Source organism: Alligator mississippiensis, chromosome 10 (assembly GCF_030867095.1).
Source record: "Alligator mississippiensis isolate rAllMis1 chromosome 10, rAllMis1, whole genome shotgun sequence".
NCBI classification, from domain to species: Eukaryota; Metazoa; Chordata; order Crocodylia; family Alligatoridae; genus Alligator; species Alligator mississippiensis.
The window spans coordinates 63,802,819-63,829,941 of NC_081833.1; the positions used below are offsets into that span (position 1 = coordinate 63,802,819).

Here is a 27,123-nt window from a genome sequence, read left to right on the forward strand (position 1 = left end):
TATCCCATCTCTGAACCATAGATTTTTTCTTCTGAGATATACCAGAAGGTAGTTTGGGACACCTGTTTGTCCATCCCAGTAGCAGTCTCTTGTGCTGTTCCATTCCCTTCCAATTTCTTGGAGACCTGAGTGGAAGAGCTGTTAATCTGTAGGTGGCTTTAGGTGCATCTACACGAGACATTTAGTGCAGCTCCATAGTAAAGTCTCAGCATCTACATGTGCAGCCCTATTAGGTTGCAGGAAATGAATGCACTCTGCCATAGATTAGTACTTGTAAACACAAAACTATCCTACAGCAGCGTTCTTTAGTGTGCAGCAGTGCACATGTAGACACTCATGGGGCTGGCTGGGGCATGAGGCTGCTTCAGTGTGAGTGCTGACTACTTGATAGCCCCACACTGGAGCACCCTCATGCCCCAGCCAGCCCCTCTTCCCCCCTGGCCGATGAAGTCTGATTGGAGCAGCCCTGGGCTGGCAGGCTGATCCCCCAGTCCTTCTGCCAGTCAGGTCTACTCCAACCTGGCTCAATGTGCTGTAGTCCTGGGCATATGTGTAAATGCTGAGCTTGGGAGCAAGAAACACCAGCACAAACTGTGCTGGAGTTTATTGCATTGCATTAATTTCATGTGTAGACTCACCCACTGAGTGCTTTCTCTCCTTCATTTTCCCTGGGTATTATGGTAAGGTGCCCTTTTCAGTGAAGGATGAGGCATGAGGTTCATAGGAGGGTTAGCTGGCTCACTGTCAAGATTGAAATGATGTTGGTTGCCTGCCAGGTTGTTTGGTTGTTGTTCGACTAGGTATATATGTCCATCAACTTTAAGCAGAGTCTTGATAACTATTTGCTGCTGCTGTTGCTAGATAGTCTCATAGTGTGATTGGGTAGGATGGCATTTATCTAGGGAATCAGTATCTGACACAGATATTGTCACTGTTTTTCATTGGTGCAGGCCTCACTGTTGAATGTATTTTTATTGCAAGATGAGTCTCTTTCAATGTGAGCTAGAAGGGGTTGCCTTCAACTGATAGAGCCCACTTTGTTACGTAGTGGGCACATCTACACAAGATACTACTGTGCAGTGGTTACTGCGCATTTATTTCGGACTCGTATAATCAAGTACTAAATAAATGCACAGTAAATGGAGTTACTGTGCAGTAGCGATGACAAATGCCTTTTTAGTGATGCTACTGTGCAGTGGCCTAATGCTGTGCAGTAGTGTATTAGCACAGCTTGTGCTGTGATGCGCTACTGAACAGTATGATGTGGTTACTGCAGTTAGCTTCTCATGTAGATGTGCCTGGTGTATTTCATCATTAGCACATGATCTCAGTGTTTTGGGATCTGCATTAGCTATCTACTGTATGAGCTGGAGTCCAAGGATAAGATGATAGATGGCTTTATATTTGTCCAGATAAGAGCACATCCCTTCTCCACACCATAATATTAGTGGAGGGGGCTTAGTCTGCTATATTTTTTAGCATATTGAAAGATGAAGGGATGGTAAGATGCTTTGAAATGAAGGGGACCTCATTTAGATGTCTATTCTTCACCCTCTTGGACAGAGATGGCCTTTTCCTGACTTTTAGGAGCAAGTTGTGATTTAATAGGGGTTTGAAAGAAACTACGTTTTAGGGAAGTTTCTGGGGGGATGCCATTTCTTATATACTTGAGTTTTATAGAGGAGAGATTTCAGTTTAATGGATTAGATTTTTTGTTTTGTTTTGTTTGAACAAAGGTTTCTTATTTGGCCTTTATTGGATTTGATCTTTAATTATTTGCCAAGGGCACTAGAGCCTGGGATTACTACTCGTTCTGCTGAAATAAAAATAAATGTACATCATGTATACTGAAAACAAGTTATCCTGAGGTGCTAGGGTTGTGGCATTTGTTGAGACAGGAAGAGTGGGGTGTTTCTCTCTGAGATCTAAGTTTAAAGCACCCCAACTTCTAAGCAAATATACATGGGTTGTATTTAGTTTTCAGTCTCTGCAAATGAACCTGAATGGTTCAGTTTGCAGACCTTGCGGTGTTTCTATAGCTCAATCAATGACCAGAGATAAAAGGTTCCCTGTGCTGTTGCCATTCTCTAGGGCCAGCTAATCCCTCAAAAAAAAAAAAAATTGAACTACCTGAAAAAAAAATTAAGTCCCTGTCTCACTAATTGCAACTGGGAATTCTAATGTGTTCTAGATCTGAGTTTTTCTTTACTCTTTCAAATAGTGGCAGAAATGACTCTGACTATAAAAATATGGACTTCCCTAGGTAGTAGATAAAGCGTCAGATAGAAGGATTAGATTAAGGGAGCTGCAGTGTAGTGTGCAGGAGGTAGCACGTGTTGAAAGCAGTTAAAGAAAAGATGTATCAACCAAGATGCTTCTTTTGTAGGGCTTGCTAAGCTTTATTCTGTTCTACCTAGATTGTCAGTTCTCATTATCATTACAAATACTTTTTATGGTCCTTGTATGGAGCTGATGTGTTGAAACTCAACACTGGTTGTCACAGCCCCACTCTGGATGTATAACTTGTTTGTTTATGGACATCCCCAAATTTCGGATGCTGCTGCTCTTCTAATGCAATAAAACGTAAGGCTGGGGATTCACTCATCATATTTAATGTCTGGAGAAGTATTTCCTATAGGTCTCCTGTCATTGTCAGCAACAAAGTAGCAAATGAGCACCACAGCTCCTCTCAGTTCTGCAACATCTGCAGCAGACAAAACTCTAAACCCCTCAATCCCTAGTCATGCACACACTATAAAAACAGTTGTGGCAGAAATGAAAATTGTTCCATCATAATTTTTCACAGTTCTTTTTGACAAAAGCCAAACAGCTCTCATGAATACACATTTTCTATAACCTTATACATTATGCATAAAGCTACACTACGAGAGTTGGGAATTACTTGTCCCTAGTAAAGGGCCTTTGAAAGTGCATAGTTGGTAAACAAACTAAACCCTTTGAGTGATATGTACTCTTAAGGCACTGTATTAACAACTCTGGGTTGTGAGCAGGGGGCAAGCAGGGCATTCTTTAGCTGTATGCCATCTACTATGAGGTAGGATGCTTTGTCTCATTGTGTGCTGATCTCTAATTTCATGCTATTCAAGGCTATCCTAAGAAAGCTGAACAAATTCCTACAGCAGAACGCACCAAATGTTTCTAGAATGCGATATGAACCGGTGTGAAAGAGTAGCATTACATTTAGTTGTTCTGCAATTATGTAGTCCTTTTCAAATGGCAAGCATCTGACCCTGAAGTAATATGTTACTGCTTTTTATCTACCTTATGGTAATATGTAGAAGGTAGTTTTGCAATCTCTATATAAAAGCTTTTTTTTTTTTTTTTTTGAAGCATGTATTGATCTGCAGTATAAAGGTATCACGGATCTCATGGAAAGAACAGCTATTAATCCTTTGTGCATAGATTGTATTCTACCTGTACATAAACATTAACAGAGATACCAACAGGATGATTGATTTCCAAGGAATGGGGAATGAGCAACCAAAGCAATGTTTATCTTACACATCTGTAGCCCTGTGCTTCATGGCAAGAGGTTGTAAGGAGTCCTAGGTAAGGATCAATTAGAGGAAGTTGCAGGAAATTCCTCATCATTGTTAGTCAATGAAGATTTATGGAGTTTGCCAGTGTAATAACTTACTGATTGGTACTGCTTCACTAAAGCAGATGCAATCCAGCTGAGTCCTCCATTTAATTGAAACGATAAGGCAGTTTGTAACTGCTTTTAGGTGTCACCAATAATTTACTTATGTGATTATGATTTAACTTTTCCCCCCTGTTGCTCCCATTCCTGCAGGAGTTGAGATTATGGAAGTGAAAGTATAAATTATTTGCAGACACAGAGCATATATCCACATATGCTGTACGGGGAGACAAAGGTGGAATGCATGCCACTGAAACAGACGACCTGGTGATATCTTCTTGGCTGCAGAAGGTTTGTTTCAGTCAGTAAATGCAAAAAATAGCAGATTTTACTTTCAGTCAAGACTCTGCAAGAGGAGAATCCCACTATGACCTCTGAGCTCAGAACAGAACTGTACAAAAATCAACACTAATTTCGCACAATTGGATGTGAAATTGGTGGCTTTACATAATCATGATACTACTTCCTTCACTTACTGCTTTGTTTTATATGAAACGTAAAAAAAAAAAAAGGCTATATTTCTTTTCAAGTCTACAAGGATTACTTTTTTTCTGATGTTTAAGTAATTTTAGCTAACAGACCTTTATTTCACTTAGAACACAGAATAACACAGTGGACACCATAACAAAAAAATACAAAATGCTGTGTGAAAAAAGGCATTGCAAATTATTTTCTCATACATAAGTGAGAGTGATATGGATAAAACAGATGATATTTATATTGAAATTAGGGTAGAAATCCTGTACCTACTGAAGTCAACAGGATTTTCACCACTGACTTTAATGGAGCCAATTTTTTTCCTCATTCTATTTTTACTGTACATTTTACAGTATATTTTAAGTCTTGACAAAGAGGGTGATGTATTATGATCAAATGTAAACTGAAAATCATGATGCTAAGGTGTCATGATGTCAACACACTTTAATATATATGTTTAGAGGTTCTCTGTTCACTGCATTATAGAATTATATATCTGTTATCTTATCTCTGCAGGCAAGTAGACACAATTTGCTTAGAAAACATTGGCTGTTTTTGTGATTTTTCTCCTGAAAAACATATTTATTCTTCAGCTTATAATAAAATAACAGGGATCCTAGAATTAGCTTGAAGTTTCATATGTTGTTAATAATATTTAATAACTCTTTATCATAGACGAAACAAGGGGCATGTGTGCACTACACTCTAAAGCGGGTTAAATATTTTTGCACCACTTTAAGGGCGTTGGTGTTTGCCCGTGTCGGTGGCGTATTGCACATTAGTTCCAGCTGCTGTAGCACATTCGGTGGCTTAACGTGCCTTAAATGACTTTGGGGCACAGCAAACTAAAACACCTCCGAGGACTTTTAGTTTGCTGGCCTACAGGTGCAGAGTCCTTCAGCATCCCCGCAGCCCAGGAACCGCTCCGCCCACTGGCAGCTTGCCCTCCCCTCCCCGCCACTGGGGATACACGGGTATACATGACACAGGGGTTTATTTCACCTTAAATTGATGTAGTGTTTTTAAAAACCCACTGCTTCAATTTAGGGTGAAGTAAACCCCTGTTTTGTCTACACACACCCTTAATAATAGAAAATTAGGGTTGGAAGGGACCTCAGGAGGTTGCGTCTAGTCCAGCCACCTGCTCAGAGTCGGACCAACCCCAACTAGATTATCCCATCCAATGCTTTGTCCATCCAGGTCCTAAAAACCTCCAAGGATGGAGAGTCCACAACCTCTCTGGGTAGAATTTTCCACTGCTTTTCTGCCTTCCTTGTGAGAGAGTTTTTCCTAATATCCAATTAAACTTCCCTTGCTGCAATGTGAGACCATTGCTCCTTGTTCTGTCATTTGCCACCACGGAGAACAGTTTAGTTCCATCCTATTTGTAATCCTCCTTCATGTAGTTAAAGGCTGCTATTAAATCCCCCCTCAGTCTTTTCTTCTCTAGGCTAAATAAGCCCAGTTCTCTCAGCCTCTCCTCATAAGTCATGTGCCCAAGCCCTTGAACCATTTTCATTGCCCTAACTCCAGTTTTAAAACTGGAATAAGAGTTCTTATAGCAAATGAGGTATGTCTGAGAAGCATTTGGAGATCTGAATTTTATTCCCTTCAGCTTGATTCTATTCTGCCATCCCTGCTCCTGACTTCAAGTAACATCAACAATTGAGCTTGGACAAGTAATACAAAGTGTCTGAGTTGCTTATCTCTTCCCACCCTTTTTGTGTCTTCTCTTGTAAACTCTTCAAGGTAGAAACTGTTTCTCACAATATAGATTTACAGTGCCAAGCACAATGGGCTTCATAGGCCCAGTCATAATAGAGCTTTAAAATGAGAAGTGCTATTGAAATGCTAATGGACAGATCCAGGAGTCTTTTTACTTGTAATGGTGAGTAGGTCATCCCCTTAGTACAAATAGGACTGCTCAGTTACTTCCCCTGGTGACCATTTATGTAGGTGTTGCCCAATTTAGTACCCACTGGGCACATCTACATGACACACTTACTGTGCTGTAGCCTAATAACACTGTGCAGTAGTGTGTTGGTCAAAGACCATACTAATAAACTACTGCTTAGTGTTATTAGGCTACTGGTCAGTAACTGTCACAAAAAATACCACGTGCTGGCACTACTGCGCAGTAAATGTAGTTAATGCGCATTCAGTTAGTACTTCATTAAGGGAGTACTAAACTAAATGCGCAGTAACTGTAGTGCATTAATGAACATGTAGATGTGCCCAGTAATTACCATTGTTATGCATGGTGGCAAAATCAGCTCTCTAATAGTAACACTGCCAATTTAAAACATCTCCTGTGCTGAAAGATCTGCATTCCCCTAGAAATTCACAACAGTATAAAATAGAAATGTAACATTTACACTGAAGAAGTGGAGAGAAGATTAATATCTAGCTTTGTTACATGCCAGACAGTTCCTGCAACTTACTGGATACTTGCAGTACCAACTGTTCACTGCCAAAGCAATCAAAGCAGCAGGAAGAACCCAGAGAGTTCACATTTAACTTACTGTAGCTGCAGATATTTCAGAAGTGAGGGTGGGTGGTAGAGAGGCCAACAGGGATTTGACTAAAGTGTGCAAAAAGGGTATGAGTGATGTCTCTTCCAGCAACTCACAGAAGTGGCAAGAGCATAACCAAGTATTTTATTTTTCCTTGGCAAAAGGTATTTGGCCTACCGCTACAGATTTTTCATTCTGCCAGAGCATACGTGTATTAGATACAAAAAGTTCATCCTTTTATACACTAAGGAGCAAGAAAACAAGAATGCAGCAAGCTCATGTTCTTTAGGCAAACTACAACAAACAATAAATAGGACATCTGAGTACAGTCATATTCAGTTGCCCACAGGTACAGGTAGTAGTACTTGTAAAAATGATTGTAGGAGACAAGCTCTTCTGTGCTTCTATCAAATACAGACCTTGGTTGATTTATGCTGAGTGAGTAGCAACAGCTCAGAAAGGCATTATTTTGCACTAAAAGAATGTAAAACTTGGACTGCACTCTATGGCCATAATGATACAGGTCTTGAAAAAGGATATGGAGAGAAAAATGTGTGGGGCAACCTTGCAGAGCTGCATAGGTGATCAGCCACAGATTACCCCATTTTATTTGTGAATGGGAATATTTAGGTTGCTTTCTGATGTCTCTGCCAGCATTAGTCAGTTCTTATTTCTATTAATGACCTGCATTATTATTATATCTTGCTCACTTACAAAAGAAAATAGCCTGCACAATATGAATCCTTTCACTGCCATTAAACCTCAAGGCAACATTATGACATATTTATTATTGCTCTTTACACAGCTAGGACTTTGTTATTTATGTATACTGGACATTAAAGCTGTTTTGACTTAAATGATTTCTGTATGAGACTATGCATCCAGTGTCATAATAAAACATACAATACTTAGCCCTATATAATTTTTAAAAAATGAAGTCTGCTTGCTATTATATGTTGTGCCATTACTTCAATTTTTACTTTGAAACCAATTTTTTTTTGTAATAGATGCTGGTTCAGCAAGGTTTTAAGCAACTACATAACCTTAAGCAGATGAGTAATCCCATTGCTTGCCTGGATCATGCCTTAAGGTATGTAAATGTGTATGAATATGAAAAGCTAGTATTTGCTAATATTTGTTTTCAGTTACCACCCCAGAGTATCTTGTTTATTTTGTGTTTATTTATAATTATTCTCATAGTGCCAGTGGTACAGGTGCGTGGTGCTTTAAAAAGAATAGATAAAAATGGATTTGTCACTGCAAAGTTTCTACAGTCCCACAGTTCAAACCTGCAAATACTTATTCACATCAGGAAAGTGTTTGTGGGGTTGAACTCCAGAATAAGGATGTCACAGAGAAAAGGGGATGCCATAGGGAAGGTTTTTCAAAAGTACAAACGACAAGCACATAACTGGACTGCCTTTTTGTGCCTTTGAAAATCCTCCTTTCTAAGCCATTGTGCATTCCTCAGAAGGCCCCGGCAGGCAGGATAAGGGCAGATATACTTTTAAAATGTGCGATATGTATAAACTATATAGCTAGTCATGATCTATAATTTATCTCTTTCCCTGAGGGAGCGAGTATGAAGAGAGCAGGTGGGCACAGTGGATGTAGTCAGAAGAAGCACTGGAGGAATTCGGCGCTAAGGGGAGGGCAGAGGCAGACACTGACTGGGCATATAGGGTGAGTGTCTTGGGCTGAGTGAAGTGGAAGAAACAGGAAAGAAGAACAGCAAGCAAAGAAGGACCTACACTGTAGAGTGCTACTGTAAACTGCCCAGGACTTTGTCTCCCAGAGGGCTATGATAGACTCCCCACAGATGAGCTCCAAAAGGCCTTAGTGAAGGTCTAATTTGTTTTGTTTTTGTCTTCCCGTAGAGGTTCATAACCGGTCAAGGCTCAGAGTCAGTTTAGGGAGGAATACCAGAAGTAGGCTCATTAGGTGCTGCCTAGGATGGTGCCCTTTAGTAAGCTATGTGATTAGTCCTCTGATGGGGTGGGAGAGACAAAGGCTGGGCAAAGCTGTATGGTAGAAATGTAATCAGAGACCTTGCCGGATTTGTGCTATTTTGGTTAAAGTGGGTCAAGCAGGAATCCAAAGACCAAGTAGTTAATGGAGTTTTTATTTTCTTGATTGGCTTTTGTTAATAAGCATTAAGTGCTACATATTTTCCAAATATGCACATCTAAAAGTTTCACTCTGAGTTTTCTGGGAACCAAGGTCTAGGACCTCACCTGACCTTAACTGAAGTAGTTCCATTTGACTTCTGTGGAGCTGTTTTGAAGATTTGACCTGATTTTTGTTTTGTTTTGTTTTTGTTTTTTTGCAAGCTAGCAAGAGTACCAACACGGAGAATGGTCACTCTTGATGATCACTTCAGTAATATATCCCACTGTTAATATGAATGCTGTACAAGTAAGAGCGCTTCTAACATTTCTACATTAGACGTCATGTGTGATCTAGTGTGATGGTGGTTGAGTTGTTAAAGTCTAGACACACATGAAATGTATATAAGATATGGCTCATTATCTCTGCATATCAGATATACACATCTTTTCTACATGAGTCAAAGTAGAATGACTTCCTTTCATAATAATTTGAGATAGCATATTTACACTTTAGCTATATCAACCATTCAGTGTGCGCCCTGCTTTTTACAGACACCTGACATTCCTTGATTACCTAACCTGACAAAAGTGATAGCAACTACCTTGTTTTAGGGGTGGAGAAAAAAGGAAACATTCCTGGAAAAATCTAAATATGTTTTGAACCCTTACTAAAAATTGGCATTTGTATATTTTAGGGCATGCAGACTTTTGAGGGGAAATGCTAGGCTTTCAGACTATACTATGCAAAGGATACAGCAAAATGGAAATTGGTAGTGCAAAAATAATATAGTGCCTGTTGGTTAAGTGAATAGCATTACTGAATTTATATGCATATTGTGATTATAGCAGTCATGAATAAGAGAGAAGAGGAGAGAAATGTTTTATGTTTTGTGGGTTTTGGTTATACATGTCAATTAAGCTGCTAGAATTCCTCTTTCAGCTGAAACCTGCTGCTTAACCCTTAAGTTGAACATATTGCCATGGATGTTGGTGAGTTTTTACCTTCAGTGCAGAACCAATCAATTGTTATCTATTACAATCCTATACAAATGATTTATTGCAGTTACAGGGAAGATGAAGGCAGGGAGATGCTGATTTGAGAAGTAACCAGGACCACATTTACAAAACCCTATCACCCTACCATTCATAGGTTCATATAATTTAAGGACAAAAGTGGCCATCATCAACCCTGATCTTCTGTATATTACAAGGGGCATGTGTACACATGCATTTATGCTGCCTTAAATTTACTGTGTAGTAAGTTACTGTGCAGTTATTGGGAATAGGGTTGTGTCTACATGTGCAGGCATTAAATTGCATTAACGTTGTTTGTGACTTGACTTGCGACTAAAGTTGATATCAAATGGTTACTAGGAATAACGGCCGCATACTAAAGGAGAGTAGATTTAGATTGGATATCAGGAAGAAATTCTTTATGGTGAGGGTTGCCAAAATATGGAATGAGCTTGCAAGGGAAGTGGTGCTTTTTCCTACCTTGGAGGTATTCAAAAAAAGATTAGAGAGGCACCTAACTGGGGTTTTTTAACCCCCACGCTCTTTCCTGCCTACAGCAGGGGATCGGACTTGATGATCTACAAGGTCCCTTCTGACCCTAGAAATCCATGAAATCTATGAAATGCAGGTATAAAATTTACGGTCAAGTTGGTGTAAGTTGCCATATTTACTGTGCAGTACGGGCATGCATGTGTAGACACGCGCCTGTATTTTGCTGTAATTTTGGTTACTGGGCACATGTAGATGCACTTGGGATGTAGAATTTCTTCCACTTCCCTCTATATGATGCCCAATGATGTTTTTGATTAAAGTCTTGATTTAGAGACACCCAGAGGTGATGTCTTCAAATGAATAGCCTGTAAAAACCCCTTTGATATCAATGTCAAGTACAGACCAGACAGTTAAAGAGCCTGTTTGGGTTGAAGGGACAGAGTCAGACTCCATGGTGTGTATAAAAAATATTTGAACAGACCTTATTGATTAAATTGCTGGGAAGAGAATGGTTCTAGCAGTTCCAAACATGATGGCTGAGCCATCCTTAACAAAGCCAGCCAGGTACTGTATAGTGGAGTGTTCCTCTGAGAAGCTGAAGAATTTAACTTATTCAGGTACTAAACCTTTCAGCATTGTTTTTTCTGCACTAAAGAATTTTAACATTTAGATTCTAAATCTGGTTTTAATTTTAAATTTCTTTCATCATGTAGATAAGAATAAACTCTATTTCTAAGGTGGTGTTTTGATACAGCTCTGTGGGTTTAAAATATGGCTTTAATAATTTCTGAGAATTATTTAGTGTTAAACAAGTATTCCATTTCTGAAAGCTCTTATCTCTCTGTTTACTAGTTTCTTAAGGACCCTGAGCTGAATTCCAATCCTCAGACTTAACTTGCAATGAGGGAAAGATACTGGATTTTTATGTAAATTTAGCTTGTGTATTTAACAAGTGAATGATCTTGCATTATAGATTTCAAAAGGGTCTTTACATGTTGTCACTTTATTTCAATAAACCTTGGAATTGTAGACAAAACCTCTGTCACATTTATGGCCCCATTCTGCAGGAACCCAGTACTTTCATTACCTCAGCTTATTGAAGTTAAACTTTTTGATTAAAACTTTATTAAAAACTCTGATAGACTTCACAGTTCCAACAAGAGCTTAATCGCTTTTCACTTATGCTCTAAAATAAAATGTCAAGTGGATTAATCCACTGTTCCACCTCACAGCCTTGCCTCTAGTTTCTTCCCAACATTTCTAAACTCCCTTGTTGTTGGTTTGAGCCAAGATAAAAGCCGGCAGCCCAAGTAATCATATCTGTAATGGGAATTCTCATGTCTGCAGAGGGAGTAATGAGAATACTCGCATGGAATCTGCGTACATTTGGAACAGAGATTGGGTACACATGGAACATATCTTTGTACATGAGGAACAGAGACCACAATTCTATATTGCTTGCTATTCAGAGATTTTGCTAGGTCCTGGGAAGCCTCTGTCTATCTGCATGAAACTTTTGCAGAAGTACTTCTGGGCTAGGGACAGAAGTTGTACATAAACTGGTTTAAACGATCAGAAACTGGTTTAACCCTGTAACAGAACATACATTCAGTGTACATAAATCACTGTCAGAATAGCCAAAACTGGTTTAAGATAAATGTGGTTCAATGTAGTATCAGACTTAACTGATTTGGGTTGAACTGGTTTATGGAACTTCTGTCCCAGACCTCTTTCTGGTTTAAGTTAAATCAGAGTCCCCCAGCACCCCAGTATGCTTTTTGGCCCTAGGCTGGACTGGGCTGTCTGCTCCAGAAAGCAGGGCTGACCCTGGCCCCTCCTCCATTGCCAGAGCTGTGGAGGTGGAGACTACAGGCACAGCAGCATCTGCCTGGCTTCATCCTTCCCTACCCCCACCTCATTGCTCACTGCTCAAGGAGGGGTCCCCTCCCTCCCTCCCTTCTCCCACAGCATGGGGCCCAGTGACACAGACCCCAGTCAGCATCTGGTCATGGTCATGCCACCCCCATGCTAGCTAATGCTGAGAGGTGTCTGCATGTGTGTCTCCAATTTCCCTGGAACAAAGGCAGACAGAACACTGTCCACTTAGGGCTTTTTGGAACTAATCAGTATGGCTGTGCATAGCTTCAATCCCTGATTCAATTTGGTGGAGATTCAGCCCGATTCGGTGGCTGAATCTCTGAATCCGAATCAAATCAGGAGACCCTTTAATCTCTCCAAATTGAATTGGAACCCTCTGAATCGATTTGGAGCAATTCAGAAAGATTTGGTGATTTGGACATAGACACAGCTTTAAATGTTTTCTCTACATACCTCAAGGTACCAGGCAGCTCATGAATGCTGTGATGCTGGGGCAGATGGAGTGTCCCACAGGAGTGTGGGGGGATCCCCAGCATGCTTGGCAGCAGACCCGGAAGTGGGTCAGAAGCACTTCCAGTCCACTTCTGGAGTCCACCAGGGAGTGCACTGGGGGCCCCCCCCGCACCCTGCCAGCTCAGCAACTGTTGCCTCTTGGGTCTGGGGGGCACCCAGGGTCCCCCAGTGGCCTATCGTGGAGCCAGGGGAGAGTGGGGGGGGCCCCTGCATGTTTCCTGGTGGACCCGGAAGTCGACCAGAAGTAGTTCTGGTCTGCTTCCGGGTTCACTGCCGAGTATGCGGGGGTCCCCCCCATACTCCTGGGGGATGCTCCATCCTCCCCATCATCACAGCATTCACGAGCTGTGCCTGGTACCTCAAGGTATGTAGAAAAAAACATTTAAAGCTAAGTCTATGACTGAATTGTTGATTCTCTGAATCAGCATCGAACCTTCAGATTCAGATTTAGCTGAATCAAATTGGGGACAGTGGTCCAAATCAACACATCAAATCACTGCCCCTGATTTGGGTTGAATCTGAATCCAAATCAAATAGGACACGTTTCGCACTCCCCTACTAATCAGCAGGTCAGCTGGTACTGTCCCTCCATTTCTTCTTTGGAAAAGCTGTTTAAGAAGAGCTTGAACTAATGGAGAGAGGCATTGTTTTCTTGATGGGTGGATAAGCTTTGTGTTTTCATCTCCCTGCTGGCTTGATTGCTTCAAAGACCTCAGTTTGTCAGTGTTCAAGAGGGGACAGAGAGAGGTGTGAGAAATGACCTCATTTGCAATGAATGCAATAACTGTCAGCTTTCTTCAGACAGTATGTAGAAGCAGGGAGAGGGAGACTGAAAAGCTCAGTATCATCAAGAGATGCATGCACTCCATACAAGCAGTCCTCCCTCCCCTCCCACCTGCCTTTTGTCTCAGAGTGGTAGCTGGGGTCTGGCAACACTCCTGCTTCTTGAGTGGAGAGCTGGGAAAAGCCTAGTGAGGGCTGCTTCCTCCTCCCCCTCCAGACATACCCTGGCTGGGGTCTGTGCAGGTCAGGATTGGGGCTTAAACTCCTCCCTAATCATAGTGTCCTGCTGGGGCCTGGCCATGCCCTCCCCGCTCAGCTCAGCGCTATGGAAGGAAAGGGAAGGCTTGCTCTAGTGCTCCCTGGCTCCTATCCTGCCTGCATTTCCTAATTCAAAAGTGAATGTCTATCCAATTGCAACTGAGTTCAAGTTCTGTAGGTTAGACTAACCTGCAAAGATTGAATCAATTCAGGCTTGGGCTTTCTGAATGTCTGTCCCTAGCCCTAGGGTGTACTGCTGCAGTTGCTCTTGTTTGAGGTGACTTTGTCTGCTTGTCTTTTGTCTTATACTGAATAACACATCTGGAAATAGGCCAGCTGACTTCAGAGAGAGTAACTGAAAGAGGAACTAAGAAGCAAAATTATAGATCTGAGTTTGAGCTCAAGATAACGACTAGGACTAGGAAAGGACTGATTTGAATACTCTGAGTGAAGTCTGGGAGAAAGCCAGAAGATCCTAAGCTCAGCAGCTATGAGAAGAATGACACAGGAACCAACAGAAGAGATGTTTGGGGGAGGAGTGGGTGCTGAGAAGGGTCTAATTGGCTTATTTCAGTTCTGACTAGGAATACCACAAGAACATTTGTTCAAAACATATTTGCACTTTGGGTATAGGTAGAGAATATCCATGAAATATAATAGTCCAATGTACTGTAACTATTAGGTTAGTGCAAAATTCACTTCCAAAAAAGGGCAAAGATTTGGTTGGGGAGGTGGTTTGTGCATTAACCTACACAGCTGTTCTGTCACTATTTATAAGTTTGAAACTTTGTTTTATTTTAGCACAGGTGTAGTTTTCCATGTTGAAATAATCAGGCAATTGCGCAGTAAAGCTAATTATTTTTAGCTCCCCATATTTTTAAAATCATAAGTTACCATCTGTTGGTTGCTCAGTAGCACACGTGAAACCAGTTGGTGTTCTCAGTCCATCTCCTGATAAACAACACTGGGAAGCTTCTGTTACAGTTGTTGCTAATTAAATTGGCAGCAGGAAGGGTATGGATTGAACGGGCAGAGTCCATCAGGTATCTTCCCATAATGGGGTTGGACGCATATTGTTAGGACAGAGTGGAGAAGCTTGTACCTCTAGAGTGTACTTTTGCTGTAGTTAAAAGAGGAGTTCTCATCAGCACTTGAGTCCGGCATTATTCACCAGCTCTAAATATTCATGTTAAAAACCCTGGCATATTTGAAGGGCTTGACATACTAAAGTGACAACTGCCACACATGCCAGGCATCCTACATAATACAGATTTCTGAGCCTTTATTTTGTATTGGGGTCACCAGTCTATAATGCTGTACTTTGTGATGGCTTCCCTTTTGTACAGCACCATCTATTACAAAGAAAAAAAGAACGGCCATTTCTCTAATTAACAGATTTGTTGATGGTACACATAACAAAGCAGTTAAGTGAGGTATAAGATTACGTACAAAATCTTTAAACAAAAAATTCTTTAGCTAGATCTGTCTGCCTATTACCATGAGTCAGATTAGTTGATTAAGTGCATGGTGTAGCTAATGGTGATCCCGAAGTGTTGTCGTGCAAATGTGCTGCATTAATTGTAACCCTTCCCCAGATGTTTTAACATTCTGAACACATATTTAGTACTGCTAATGTAACTTGTCTGAAAGTAAGAAATTCTCTGTCTACAGATCATGTAGAACAATTAGTGATCATCCTAATTAACCCCCCCAACTTTATGCATGACTAATATTCAGGCAACCTTTTGATGCTTGGCAGGCATATATTAAAAGCAGTTTGGTTTGTGTAAAAAGAACACCCCAAAACCCAAACCAAATTAAAAAAGAAATAACCCACCTTTTCTCAGTTTATTTATCAATAGATGTTAACAAAAATGTAAAAGCTGTTAAGTTTGAATACTTATAGTGATCTATTTGCCAACATCATTAGCAATATCACTCAACTCAAGTTTTCGGCATGGGAAAGTGCTTTAATAATTAAAAACAACAAAGGAACAAACAAACAAACCCCCCCCCCCCCAAGTGAGGAGAGCATAACTGATGATTTTCGGCTCTGATCTAGTAATAATAGGCAGAGCAAATAATGTGTTTTATTTTCATTTTTGCTGTCCTACCAATAAAAAAGTCTGCACCCAGAGTACAATTTAATTTCTCGGAGGAGGAAACATTTATAGTAGCATATATTATTCTGCTGTTGATTTTTAAAAAAATCACATGGATTCATTGTTTACCACCTTTGTTTAGCTGATTTATTTTATTACTTTGCTATGCTTTATTTTGGAAATTATCTATATGTATTGATGTTTGAAAGTTACTTTTTCATAAGAATGGTAAATGTGATATTTACAGCATGGAGCTAATCGTTGTTCAGTATGCATTCTGCTATATAGCTAACATAACTGAACCGTGTACTGCAGATGGATCATTTTCTGGGCACTATGTGAGGATTAAAGTACATTCATAATTGCTTAGTTTACATACATAATGTAATCAGTTATTATAACAGTGGGGGATCTTGGCTGTTTTCTGACTTTTCTGCTCTGAAAATCTAGCTATAAAGTTTTCAACAGATTTATGTGACGTCCTTTAACTTCAGACTGGATATTTACATTGATAATGAGTTCCTTGAATATTTTAGCCTTACAGGCAGAGTGAGTTTGAAGAAGGCAAAAGCCTGAACACTGATCACGTTAATACAGAATACTTGAACTGTAAAACATCTCCAGCTCACTGCTGTAATTTACACCATATATTACAAATTAAAAGTCTGTGATGACTCTTTTTTTATTGCAAAAGATCATAAAAAGAACAGAACGTGGGACAGATTAATCAACGGTTTAATGAGGATGGAAAATGGTACAGAATTAATCCATTCTCAATATACTATTAAAATTGTAATCTCTGTATCCTTTGTGGAATGAAGACTTTTTAAAAAAGCTGCAGCATTTAAAATATCAAATCTGTGCTTCAACAGCTCTGTAAACTGGTAGTACAATCACAGCACTGCAATGTGACCTTATTTTACTTTTCTCCTTTTAAAACAGGCTTTTCAGGAGACACATGCTCTAAATATGTTGCAATCTAGTTATGATTACTGGAAAATCATCTAGAAGTTCTTATTTGGATTTTTTTTAATTTAAAAAATATTGTGCTCAAATGATACTGAAGACAAAGTATTGCTGTCACTGAAATCAATGGTAAAACTACCACAAACTTCTATTTGGCCAGGACGTCACCCTAAAACCATCTGTCTTCCCTTGATTATGGGGTGGGATGGTATCTTGTATTACAGGTACTTTGCCATGCTTAGAGTAGGTGAGATAGCTCACTTGTTTTAAGGGTAGTAATACACCATTTTCTGTAACCAGTAGTTGATAACTATTCTCATTGACCTGGCTTCATTTCACAAATGTCTGGAGAGGTGCATGGAAAGAATCAAAATCAAAGCTCCAAAGGTTCCCTGCTCCTCCCCACGCGCTTGAACAGGAAGAGGAGCAGCAGCTCCATGGAGCCTGATCTCCCTGCACCTTTTCTGCAGCCTGGGTTGGTCTGGGTGTCTTGCACAGGGATAGTAATGAAGTGCCCTATGACAGGTTGAATGGGAAGTTACAACTTAACATCAAGAGAGGGCAGTTCAACGGCAAGTCAAATGAAGGAGAAAAACATTTTAATTTTTGCATGCTTTTATGCATCAGTAATTGCAAAGTAACTCTGTTTGAGAATCTGTAGTCTACCACTGAGGATATATCTTTGGGGATTTCTAACAGTTTTTACTTCATACAATTTCTTCTCTCCTGGCTAAGTCTTCCTACCAAATCTAGTTGCTTTTTTTCACATTGACATTTTTATTACTTGTACTTCTCCTCCAGTTGGGGCCCTAATTATCTATCATCTGGGTGCCTCCAACCCTCTCACCCCATGCTTTTGATGCCCATCTCTTTGCTTTGATCCATCTAACCTCCAACAAATAATTTATGAATGAAATAATTAATTGAAATAATTTATGAAATAATTTTTCCTCACCACTTTGTCCATATCACTTCCAACATCTTATCTTTCATCATTACTCACTTTTCCCACTGCTTGCTTTGTATAAATCTGGGTGGATCTCGAGAAGATGAAAGTTTTATCCTAGAGGAAATCTTTGTGTCTGATTATGAACCTGAGAAAAACATGGTTTTATTGTGAACTGGCCTTTAATAATAATAATTTTTTGTCCTTGAGTTTTGAATTCAAAACTTACTTTCTTCCAATCCTTTCCTTTTACCTGTTGTGTTACAAATATATTCTTGCTTTACAGTACCTGCTTAATTTAGTAAGAGGTTGTCAATCAAGCTGTTGTTCAGTTGTCAGCAATATAATTATGCTTAAGATGTCCTTAGAATACGCATCTAATCTGAATAGTGATAGCATCTGTCATTAGCATCCACTTAAAGAGTTATAATGTTGTCAGATTGTTCACGAGAGTTATTAGCTCTTACATTTTCCATCTTCATCTGTTTAGTAACAATATTTAAGTTTACAAAGTGACCTTTAAGGTACAAATACACTCCTGATACCTGACATAATAGTGAGTGCTAGCATATTAATTTTTACTAAAGAAATAGTGTTGCAGCTTAGTTATTAGCAAAATAGTCTGTTAAAGTATAATTAAAAGCTTCAGAGAAAAGGGCAAAAAATTAGATACTGTTAGCTCAATTCTGTTCTTAGTTACTAGAGACATAGGTGCCGACTTTAATTTTTGCTGCGGGGTGGGAGGGGCTAAGATGATGGATATGTGGAATTTTTTATGCATTTCCTGAGCGGGGTCAGGGCCCTGAGGCCCCCATATACTCGGCTCCTCTGGTTAGAGATATGTCTAATCTGTATCTGCTCAGTGAGTCCTGAGATCAAAGAAAGCTCAGGAGAAATTCCGGCAAGGACTTCCATTGCAATGCTTGTATCCAGGAGATATTTTATTTGTTTCAAACTTAATAATCCCACTGAAGAAAGTTCCTGGAAGTCTTGCCTCCTAGGTGAGGTTTGCTTCCTTCTCAATATACCTGATCGTTGTATTAATCATATGCAACAGGCTGTGCAAAATCAGCCTACCGTAGTGTGCCCAGACCTCCAGAACAACCCAGTTAAGCTTGAGTTGCTGTAACTAGCAAAGATCCAGACATTTTACTATTGGAAACAGAAAAAAAGACAACAGAACAGGAAACTTGGATGCAAAACAATGGTGAGGAGGTACATATAGGAAAAAATTGAAGATGGTGTTTTGTGGTCCAGTCACAATTTATTATTGAAGTATGCAATCCATTATTGCATGGTGAAAAATAGTTCCTTGCACAACAATAAGAGAGCAGTCTGGAAAGATTAAATACAAGTCTTCCTAACTATAAATATTTATTGTTTAGTCTTTGCCTTTTTTCTTGTTAAAGATAGTTGCATTCTCTTAATTATTCTCTCTTCTATACCATGATTTCAAATATATCTATTTGTTGTATTAGTACTACCACCATTCTAACTCACTTTATTAAATATAAAAAATGCTTTGCCTTGCACATTCCTTGGATTTGCTCCTATTTACTTTTCACTTCTGTTTTAACACCCAAGAGAACATTAAAAATGCTGCTGAAACCACTGTCAGACATTCTGAAAGCAGAGGGGCAATTTAATGAAGTATTTTTTTTTATCCCTCAGTTCCTTTAGGTCTCTCCCTAGTCACTTCTCTTTATACATACTCCTCCTCCTTGCCTTTGTCTTTATGCGGCTATGAACTATTATATAATATTTATAACAGCCTGACCAATATATCCAAGTTGCAAATCTGGGCCCTATTTGCTAAGTAATTTCATATTCCATAGATAATCATAGCTCCATGGTACTAACCAGTATTCATGTTTCGAAAGATGCATTCAGTATATCGGTGAAGGGGTTTGTTGTGCTGTTTCAGGGAAGAGGTTTCAGTTGTGTGTCTCTGGATGTTGGTGTATGGGTATCACATAATCAGAAAGGTGCTAATAAGCACAGAGTGTCTTTAGTGTCACAGAGAATAGTAGAAAAATCGTTCTTTCTTTTTCTTCTTTTGGAAATATATGTAGTTTTCAATGGTTTATTTCAATGCTATCACTCCAAGGGAGCTAACATATATTAAATCTGTAGAAGGAGAATATTTCATAGTAATCCTATCTTGGGTTGTATGCTTGGGACAAGTTACCAACTATCTAAAAGGAAATACAACTTCAAAGCATTGATGATGATTTTAGATAACTGAATCGAAAGCAGTGGTATGTAAAATGAATAAATGGATTTCCTGTACACACTTACATACTTGTACTTACTTTATGAGATTAAGAGGAAAATTTCCCATCTGAGTTTAAAGATCTCAGGCTCAGAAATGAAGATTTTGGGTTAGGTTTTCACAGCGTTGTCTAGTCCATTGTCTAGGTGCTTCTGGTTGAGTGTGTTATATCTTGTAGGTTTAGAATTCATTTTTTTTTTTTCAATACTGTTTCTAAATATGAAGCTCTTGATGTGTGTTTTTTCCATGTGCCAGAACAAAATCAGGTTACCCAATTACTACGGTTATTTTGATGGTTCTGGCTGGTACCTGAACAGTCTGGATATTTTATTTGGCCGGGTCTGGTCTTATTTTAATGCTTAAAATATTTGACATTAAACACAATAATAAAAAGCATCATGGTCCTACAATCAGAATGTTGCTTTAAGAAAAAAAAGACTAGACATTCAAAGGAAAACCAACTTAAATGGAAAACCACTAGCAAGCTTTTTGGTTCCATTTGTAAACTTTCAAGGCTGGAACTTTATAAGCAGTTTGGAAACCAACATAAACATCTCTGAAATATTGGGCACTGGGAAATGAAAACTGCAGAACAAATAGCAGATTTTTTTATGTCTGCAGAAGAGAATGTCTGCATTGTACACGGCTTCTGCCAGGACTGAATTTTATGTTATCCTTCCACATCAGGTAGTTCTACTTTATACAATAAAAGAATGAAGTGTGTTTTACCTTCTTGCTCTAGGAAAAATGCATAAATATCCTTTGTAGCATTCCTTGGTAAATCTAAATAGTGAGGCACAGGAAAAGACATACACCTGGTCTCATTTAAAGTCAACATAATTCCAGAGAGACCTTTTCTTTAAATCACTTCAATTTATTAAAGGGCTGCACGCAGCACCAAACGTGTCTAAATATAGGCCTGAGAGACATTTAACAATTTTTCAGAGATGAACATTACTTAGTTTCTACCAGGATAAGAATAACATAAACAGGGCTTTGTCTTATTTCTGTGGGAGAAGAGGGTAGTATTTTGCCACTGGGGCACAGCCCTACTTGTTTTCCTTAAGCAAAAGATTTAGGGAACACTTTATGAAATAGTTTCTCTTGGGAGTAATATTTACCCGTGTGAAAAGTCTCACAGACTGCCTTGAAGACTGTTGGTATGAGTGAAGACTATAGTAGCAAGACCCTTACTTACATGATTTCGAATTACAGAGTCACGTGCTGCACTGGTATTACAGGAACGGAAGATAAAGTCCAATGCAACAACAGGTAGAAATGGAAAAAATCCTAGCTTAGTTTTTCAAATGAAACTATATGTCAGGAGCTGTGTACAACTCAGCATCTTTGGTTTAGAGAGTATGTGTGTCTTCAGAGTCCCAATGAGTTCTGAGGTTTGAAAGAACCTCAAAGCTTGAGTCTAAATAGCACCCTGGTTATTTAGACATGGCATACTTTGGGGGGGCTGAAAATCTTGTGAAACAAATCTCATATGGTGAAACTAAATATTAGGTCTAAGCTCACTCAAAACTCAGTTCAGGTATGGTTGTCATCAGCAGTCCCTTGGTATGAGGCTGACAGTATAGAAAATCAGATGCAACCCTACCCTCCGTTATGGAAGGATGCCAGAAAAATATAGTAGATGTTCCTATTAAGGCCAAATTCCCTTCTATGGCTGCTGTTCTGGAAAAAAAGTGAAGGCTTTTTGGGGCATTACCTTTCAGCATAGTATTTTGTTCTTTCCTCTATAATGGATGACGTAAAAATACAAAGGCAGGCAATATGAAATATGAGGGCGGTGTTCTTGCTTCTTTGAAGTCATTGGGTATTTTGCCACTGACTTCAGTGGAGCCAGGATTTCACTGAAGACATCAAAGTCAAAATATATCTTTCATATCTGGTCTGGAAATCATACAGTTGCTAGTAAGCTAAAGTTTCTCTTTCCTTGAAAGCAGATGTCCTAGATGGGTAGGTGTGTTTTTAATTCTGTACAGTAATATGCCTTAGGCAACTCAGTTACTTGAAGTTGTGTTTCCATCATCATCAGCATCTTCATTACGTATTTCAGTCTGATGGTATTCTTCTAGTCTCCAAATGCCAACTTCCAAACTGTCTCGATTAGAGTTCACCAGCAAAAACTGATAGTATATTCAGTTTGATTTAACTCTGGCGGTTCTTCATGGTGGTTTATTTGTGATAGATGTCAACAGTACAAATCTATGCAGAATTCTTCATCTCTCTTTCTTACCTTTGCTATGCCAAACATCTTATTCAGTTCAGCACATCTATTTGAGGAGTGTGGGGTTTGATGGGTGCTAATTTTGTAGGGAGGGACTATTAGGTTTCACAGGGGCCTGAGTTCTTGTTATTGCGAGAGGAAACCTGCAATTTGCCCTTAGCTCCATTTATATAACTTGTGTCAGGCATCTTTACATTTTTGTAATAATTCAGTTAACTTCTATCCTTGACAAATATTTTTTATTTGAGTTTCTCGTTTCTTTTGTCTTAATAGTTTCAGTCTTTTGAAAATAGTTCTGAAAAAGTTAAACATAGTTCTTCCTAACTTCCTCTTTCATCTTTATTTTTATTTTCATCCCCTGCTTGACAGACTCTTTGTTGTTTCTGACATTCCAATCTTGCCTCATTTATTTCTTTGTGTCTCTTTGAACAGACATTCAAAATTGGCCTGTTTCTTCAGGTTTCTTTCTATTTTATCTAATGAGTAATAATGCATAACCAAGGAAAAAAACAGGTTTAACACTTCATACAGAGGTTTCACTTCATACACTTTATACTTCATTGACTGGGTGATTCTCATAACCTTCAATATAATGCATCATTGCAACATGTAACACACTTACATAATTATGTAGGGTGAGATTGGAAAGTCCATATCAAAAAAACTTTACTAGGGGACTCAAAGTAAATTTCTTCCCCAAAGTACCTTGTTCCATTTTTGCAATTCAGTGCAGACTAAACAAATCAAAACCTATTTGAAAACAAAATAAACCTACTTCAGCTTTAGCAATGGGGATCAACGAGAGCCACTTCCATGTACTGATCCCTGGTAACATCTCTGATGGCCAAGAGCTCCCAAATCAACAAAAATGCCAAAGTGCACAAAGATAAAGATATGGACACTGTTTTTGTCGTATAAGAGAAAAAAAGGCATAACAATAGCTATCAAACAAATTGCCTTGGAAATACATCCCTATATGGCTGTTTGGCTCCCACGAGGTGCCAACAGGACTGGAAAGGATTGTGACACACATAAGTAGATGATCTTGAAATGCCAGTTTGGCCTCTTCATTCTTACCACTTATTTCAAGCCTGTTTTGACAGGTTTGAGTATAATTTTTTAGGTTTATTTCCCCTCATGTTGATTTCTTTCCCACCACTGTGATCCAGCCCATAAACTTGTTATGGGACTAATATCAATTAATGGTTCAAAAAGAGTTACAATATACACTTGTGCAACCCCAGAAGAAATCGCTGTGGAGTTACCTGATTGCTGAATTTGCCACAATTAATTCTGTATTCAGATGTCTCCGGACTTCAGGTATTTTAAGTATTATAGGCAGCTGGGTGACTATTTCAAGGAATTATATATGTTAATATTTGTTTCCAAAATTCCAGATTGTCAATGGTATTTTTCAGGACCTCTGAACTTATTTTTTGCATATTTATTTCCAAACTGATTTTTAGTAGAGCAAATGTCATACAAACGATAGAGAAGGCTCAAAGTGTTAAGGAGCCATATACCATAATTTTTTTTCTGTGCTCATCTTTAGAGAACATTCAAACATCTAATTAGGGAGCCACTCCTCTCCGCCCCCCCCCCCCCACTAACTTCTTTGACCAGTCACTTAGGATAAATAGTGAATATTCCATGAACAAAACATAGCAAAAATATGAGGGGGGGGGGGGAGAGGAAGAAGATGTATTTTAGAATAATTAAGTTAGAATAATAAATTAATTATAAGTTAATAATATAATATAATTATATAATATGATATAATTATATTATTATATATAATGTAATATAATCAATTAATAATATAATTAATAATAAATTAGAATTAATTTAGAATAATTACAAGAACCCATGAAATGAAAGTACTTTTATAGATAGAGAAAAAAAAGGGCAAACGTCTTTGAATACTTTTTTCAGCCACTTCTAGTTCTGATTTGGGTTTTTGGCTACTTCTCACAGGGTGTTAGAAATAACTGTTCCGTGCAAATTATAATAGTAATATTCACTTTAAAATGTTTGTTGCATACCTTAAAGAACATTTTTCAATTTTTGTTTGGTGATATTGGTGCTTTTCAGTTTGAGGCACCAGTATGAGTCCCTGTTAATTGATAATTATCCATAAAATCTTACTCTTACCTCACCTGTCAGAATTCACCAAAAAGTAGATATTTACATATCATACATATTTTAGACCTGAGAGGGGGAAAAAGGCTGGAGTTGCATATTTACTTCCAAATGCCGTGGATTTATGGCTTTTCAGTGACAGTCTCAGGCTTTCAGTGAAAAAGAGATTTTTTAACATCACTCCCTAAGGTCCCAGCTCAACACAGGACTTGGATGCTGCATAACATTTCAGCATGTGAGCAGATCCAGTGAAATCAGTGGACTTTCTGGGTAAGAACTCTAATAAAAATAAAACTACTCAAACTACTCAAATACTTTTTGCCAGTTACTATAAGCTGATTTAATAATACAGGTTCACGATATCTAAGGGGCTGGCAATTACCACTGGTATTCTCAAATTTGGCTGCTCAAATTGGGCATCTAAAATCATCAGTAAGATTTGTTTTAGTTCCTCACTTAGGTTACTGGACCATTCACAGTCTATAAAGATTCACAAACTCCTATGTGGTAACAGGTATAGGTCCCTGAGGGTAAAGTTGCACATTATACCTAGACCAAACCAAAGGAACTTAAAATATGAACATCTGCACATTAAAGTTCATCAAGTCATTCTAAGTGCCATCTGAGTATCTCAGAGTTAGGCCACTATATATAAGGGTTAACTCTGGACCCTGCTATCTAACTCATTTTAGGGTAACTTCTGTCTACTCTGTGGAGATAAAATGAGCAATTTGCAGTCCTCCAGAATCCCAGGACACACCACTTCCAGCCCCGTCCTCTCATCCAGAGCAGGGATAGAGCCTAGGTGCTCTGACTCCTAGCCACACCCCTTGCCAGCCCTTGGATGCGTCTACAGATGCGCATTTACTGTGCAGTAACTGAAATTACTGCGCAGTATAGGTGCATGTCTATACGTGCACACCCATACTGCACAGTGAATATGGTGACATGCCAATTTGAGCATAAATTTGATACCTGTATCATCAAATTTATGCCCGATTAGTTACTGCACAGTAACACATATGTTGATGCCTTACTGTGCAGTAACACTGTGTGTGTGGACTGACTTGGGACCAAGTCAGTCCACACACAGTGTTAATGTACTTTAACGCCTGCACATGTAGATGCTGGCCTATTCCCACTTACTGCGCAGTAAATTTAAGCTGGTCTAAAAGCATGTGTAGACACGCCTCTTTAGTTGCAAGTCAAAGTTGTGCAGGCAAGAAATGGTATTAATCCTTAATGTACGACTGCTCACAACATATTCTACCTTCAACGCTGCTTAACATTCCACAGATTTAATATCACCTAAATGTAATGTGTACCTTTACCCTAAATTTCTAAATAGGGATATAAAGTTCCTGCAATTCAAGCCTTGTAAGCATGTTCATGTGAAGCCAAACAGAAGTTGATGGACACCACAAAGGCATGCTCAGATGCTTAGTTTTAGGAACCCAAGTTTGCATATAGTCAGGAAACAGTTTAGATGGTAAATGCCTATGAAAGCATATCCTGTGCTGATGGAGGAAAGCCTCACAGTATATAGCTAATTAGATGAACATTTACACAGAAGTTAAGAAAATTCTATTCTAGAGAGGACATGTAGAAAACAAAGCAGACAAAATTTAAACAACTGAGGCCAAACTGTGTCTGATCCCCTGTATCCTGTTAATCTAGCAAATAAAAGTTAGGTACAGATATTCAAAAAGCCTGAGGTGGAACAATCCAGGTTACATAATCCTTTAATAGTAGGGGGGCAATTTTTTAAACCAGTCTGCAATTTTTCTGCAATTTTTTAAACCAGTCTGTGTGCACCAAACTTCTCTTTTGGGTATAAACCAGATTTATATGCCGAATTTCTGTTCTGTTCTGGGTATAGATCAGATTTGCATGTCAAACTTCTGTTCTGTTCTGGGTATAAATCAGTTTCCAATCACTCATACCAGTAAAAATGTAATGTCTGTACCTGGCCAAAGAAGGGAACATAGATGCTCTTTCTACATTTCTCCTACAGGCTTCTTCTCAGAACTCCTCTTCCAGGTTTGCAAAAGGAAAAGCAGAGTCGAGCCCTTTGTGCTGGTAATTGCAAATATCATCTCCATAACTCAAATTTTGTAAAAATTATCTGGATTCAGTAGGCATTTTTTGGTTTTGTTTTTGTGTGTATGCAAAAATATGATTTATTGCCACCATACTTTTTTATGTTATCATAATTTTTCAAAGTCTGTAACACAGTAATTAGATGTCTTCAATTCTTCCAAATGCATTCTATCTGTCTGTGACAGACTTCTCAGTTTCTTGTTATGTCAGACAAAAAACCACACACATTCATAATGTTGTTGCATGCCCCCTGGCATCATATGTACTTAAAATTCAAAAGGAATTGCGTTACACTGCAAAATGGCTATCAGCCATCTACATTTAGGTAATTTTCTTTTCAGTACTTTAAACCTGAAGTGCACTAACAAATTTGAGAGAGCTCACCTCCAACTGCAAATGTATCACAACACTGCACAGACCTTTATTGCAAAGCCTGAAGAGGAATAAAGTGTGTGGTTTGTATAGTTAGCTTGATAGAGCTCACTTATTCGTGACCACAAGTTGACCACATTGTTTGTAAAGCAAGAAGGTAATGCTGCAAAAATCTAAAATGAGGGGGCATATTATTCCCCAATATTTGTCTGAAATATTTGCAAGCCTTTTTGCCCTTCAATCACATGCATATGAGTAACTTTTGTATACGTGTGAACAGTCCCACTGAA

General features: G+C 38.8%; 1 long non-coding RNA gene across 3 annotated transcripts in view; it reads left to right on the forward strand.

Annotated features, from left to right (window-relative positions):
* Positions 1-27,123, forward strand: part of LOC102571974 (uncharacterized) — a 357,536-nt gene that overhangs the window by 191,841 nt on the left and 138,572 nt on the right. For 2 of the 3 annotated variants that reach the window (XR_009455298.1, XR_009455297.1), the window contains exons 6-7: positions 3,815-3,952; positions 7,659-7,741. This is a non-coding gene — a long non-coding RNA (uncharacterized LOC102571974). Of the gene's footprint in view, positions 1-3,351; positions 3,571-3,814; positions 3,953-7,658; positions 7,742-27,123 lie in introns of all 3 variants that reach the window. The other variant, XR_002091910.2, reaches the window with a different exon arrangement.